Below are 4,288 nucleotides of genomic sequence, written 5' to 3' on the forward strand. Positions count from 1 at the left end.
ATATAAATAAATGATATTCGAATCAAACCAATCATATCATTCTTTATGATCATACATCATCATAATAATTTTTCAACAAATAACTTCAACCATAAATAATTTCTACAATTAACTTCAATCACAAATAATTTCAATAATTATTTTCAATAAATATTTTCAATCACAAGCATGTCATGAATTTATTTAATTCAGAATTTATAATTTATCAGATAAATTCAATAAAAGTAAATACTACTTACCTCAAAAAAAAATCCAAACTAAAAATTCTAAAAATCTTGAAAATCCTTCTCCGGACCTGATACGTCAAATATCATATTTTGATCAAAATTTTATCGAATTAAAAAAATTAAAATTTGTTAAAATCCAATATCCCATATGGATCAACTTGATGACAGCATTCAGGATTTTCGGACTGATCCATGAAAACTCTTCTTATATTTCTTTTAATTATTATTATTTATTATTATTATTATTATTATTTTTTAATTCCATAAATCCTAAAAATCTAAGAGAGAGAGAGAGCAGAGAGAGAAAAGTTTCTCTCTCCTCTTTTTTTTTTTCTTTTCTTTTCTCTTTTTCTTCTTTTCTTCTTTTTCTTCTTTTTCTTTTCTCTTTTTCTTCTTTTTCTTCTTTTTCTCGGGCTCCTTCCTGGCCGAAACAGGGGACCAGCAGGTCCCCTCCCTTGACCGACCATTCAGGCCACGACCGACACGCGGAAGCCGGCGGCAGAGGGGGGCAATCTCCCGAGTTCGGAGAGGCAAGGCCGGCGCCGAAAAACCAAAGGGAAGAAGAGACCAAACAGGGGTCTCTGCTCTGACCAAAAATCGACGACACCCGTCACCGGTAGTCACGCACAGAGGCACGGAAAGAAGGAGAAAGAAGAGAGGAAGATGAGGAAAACTTACTTCGGCCTTCCGGTGACCCCACCGGTGAGCAATCACGGGAGAACGAAATAAGTATCTGCGGCTCCAATCGGAAAATCAGGGAGGAAGAGAGGGAATAGGACCGGTGATCGGCTTCTAAGAAGAGGAGGGTCTTTTTATAGAGAGCTCTAGGACTCCTGGTGGTCCTAGGACTCCCGATCTCCGGGGTTTAATCGGAGAAGAAGACTCATACTGGGAGTCTTCTTCCCAGTTCCCCTGTTTCTTCTTTTTTTTTTTTTTTTTTTTGGGCTTGGGTCTTTTAATTTGGGCTTGGGCTATAACACATTGTAACAGATTTATTTCAATGTCTTATCTTTTGTATTCCTTTTATTTTACATCAATGAATGATTTATTTTTTTTTAATGTGCAAAATTGTTTCTTTATATTTTAAAGTTAGATTTGGTTAATTGAAATAGTTTATACTCTTTAAAGATACATCGTGATCCAAAGATACGATGTGTACCAAGAGGGGATAAATTATTCTAAATAACTAAATCAATTATTTTTGTTAATTAATTTGTGCGTTAAGGTAAATAGCATATTTTCCTAAAGGATGAGCCGTGACTTAAGAATACGGTTCGTACTTGAGAAAGAAATAAGCTATACTAATTTGCACCATAAAATTTACTAAGTTGCACCGTAAAAGGGATCTAAAATCTGTTTACAAAGTGAAGTTTGATTCTCGAGACCTATTCTTATTTAATCATTTTTACCAAGTAATTTAGCATCAACTTTAGATTTCTTGGAAAGCAATATTTAATTCTCACACTACATCTATTACACTTTAATTTCACCAATACCTATCCAAGATCCCTGTGGATCGACATCTGGTCTCACCATTTCTACATTATTAAGATCAATTTAATTATCTTTGATTGCCTCATGATAAGGCATATCAAATTTTGGCACCGTTGCCGGAGATCTTGGCACGATTGATTTTTTTTTAAAAAAAAATATTTTTTCTTTATTTTGTGATCTCTTGCCTTCTTAATTATTTTCCAATATTTGCTTGTTGTTATTGTAGGTCTAAAGAAAAGAAGCAAAAAGGAAGTAAAAAGGAAGCAAAATGAAGTAAAAAAATATATATATATTTATTGCTTTCTTTAATTTATAGTCTTTTTAGTTAACTACTTTATTTACTTGTTTGCTTTTTGTTCTCTTGATTTATAAAAAAAAATTATAAATATTTGCTTACTGGCTGAATTGCTTTAGTTTATTTTCTTTATATTCTTGAGTTAACTTTTAATATAATTAAAATTTTCTTTTTTTTTTAATTACTTAAAAAAAAAATTATCTCTACATTGATACCTCATAAGCCATTTAAAAAATTAGAGACTTAATCATAAAATCTAGAAAGAGAAATAAATTGATTTAATTTAGTCTTGATTGCATGCTAATTATAAAAATTGGACATCTTGGTTTGTTGCATCTCATCTCCATAATTAATCTTAAGCACAATAACCCATTAATCAGATAAGGTGGAGATTTGATCACATTTCCTTGGCCCAAAAATTATAATCTTCATTCTGTATTAAACCAAACCTTAATTTTAAAATCAACTAGATGTCAGCCCTAGGAATTTCGAGCTCAATAGGACAAGAAAGCTCTAGAGTTGAACCGAGTGCGGATTGGTTAATTGCTCGGTGTCTAAGGCAAGTGGTTAGAGAAAGTGGTTTTCAATTGATTCTGTTGACTGACCTGACCAACTCAGTTGGTGTCTAAGAAAAGCAACGAGCAGGAAACCTCCCACATCTTATGCTTACCTGACTGAGTCAGTTAGTCAGTCTTGAGCTTGGAGTGCTCAAAGACGGTCTTGAAAGTTAGGAGCTGTCTAGATCTAGGTTAACCCTAGGATAGAGAGTCTATGCTTGTTTAAGTTGATTGCAATTAACATCTAAACATTAACTAATTTCTCCCTTTTCATAGATTTAAGATTCTTAGGTTCTTCTCTTTAGATTTTCTTCACTCTTTTCTCACTTTATTATATATATATATATATATATATATATTATATATATATATATTATAAAAATTAAAATTTTTTGTGTTTGCTCTAAAGTATAATTGTAAGGTGTATACTTGGCCGTAGATCGTTATGATCAGAAATTCAACTTTTTGATCCAGAAATAGAAAGAACTTTTAGAGCCAACAGACGTAAAAATATGGATCAAAATCAGGAGAATGATCCACCCAGGCAATTGAAGGAGTATTTTACTCCTTCCATATATACCTACTCTCCTTGTATTCAAGTGCCCCCTGTGGAGGCCACCCAATATGAAATTAAGTCCAGTATAATCCAAATGTTACCTTCATTTTATGGACTTAGTAATGAGGACCCTTATAAACATCTTGAAGAATTTCTTGAGATATGCTCAACTGTCAAAATTCACAACTTCTTCGATGATGCTCTTAGGTTAAAATTATTCTCTTTCTCACTTAAGGACAGTCAAATACTGGCTATATACTTTGGATTCCATGACTATATCAACCTGGGACCAGCTGCAATGAGAGTTTTTCAAGAAATATTTTTCCATAGGAAAAACTAATCAAATAAGGAAAGCCATAACTTGTTTTTTTCAATTAGATGGAAAAATATTTCATGAAACATGGGAGAGATTAAAGGACCTTATTAGAAAATATCTCCACCATGCTGTACCCAAGTGGCAGTTAATCCAATATTTTTATGATGGGCTATCTGAAAGGCATCGACAAATGGTCGATGCTTCATGCGGTGGGACATTCATGCTGAAAAGTGAGGATGTGGCATGGCAGCTGTTTGAAATTTTAAGTGAAAATGTATTACATCATATGTCTACCTCTATTAGAGATAAACCTATATTAAACCCAAAGAGAGGTAGAATATATAAAGTAGGAAATGCCATAGATATCCATCATAAGGTAGATGAATTATCCCAAAAGTTAGATCAATTATTAAGTATAGGACAGTCACCTTCTCCATCCCGTCAGATACAAGATATATGTGCATTGTGTTCGAGTCCCACTTATTATATGAATGATTGTTCGGTTGCACCACAGTTTCCTGAACATATACAAGAACAAGTCCATCAAGCCCAAACTACTCATAGATCAGGGAACAACCCCTATTCTAGTACGTACAATCCGAGATGGAGAAACCATCCAAATTTCTCATGGAAATCACAACCAGCGGTTCCTCTGGTGCAACAAAGATCAGGCTACCCGGATGTAACTTTTAGGTATCCATCCCAGCCATAATACCAGAACCCTCGTCAACCCACTCCGAGTACTCATAGCTCGGCTTTCGAAGAAAAGGTACTGCAAACATTTAAAGGACTAAAAATGAATACCCAACTCCTTCACTCCCATACGCAATCAATAGCAAAGCT

At 33.7% G+C, this 4,288-nt stretch overlaps 1 non-coding gene across 1 annotated transcript; it reads right to left on the minus strand.

Annotated features, from left to right (window-relative positions):
- Nucleotides 1-3,470: 3,470 nt before the first annotated feature.
- Nucleotides 3,471-3,576, minus strand: LOC140851836 (small nucleolar RNA R71). Its single transcript, XR_012134593.1, has one exon. It is a non-coding gene; the product is annotated as a small nucleolar RNA R71 (small nucleolar RNA).
- Nucleotides 3,577-4,288: the final 712 nt, after the last annotated feature.

Source organism: Elaeis guineensis, chromosome 9 (genome assembly GCF_000442705.2).
Source record: "Elaeis guineensis isolate ETL-2024a chromosome 9, EG11, whole genome shotgun sequence".
Lineage (NCBI taxonomy): Eukaryota > Viridiplantae > Streptophyta > Magnoliopsida > Arecales > Arecaceae > Elaeis > Elaeis guineensis.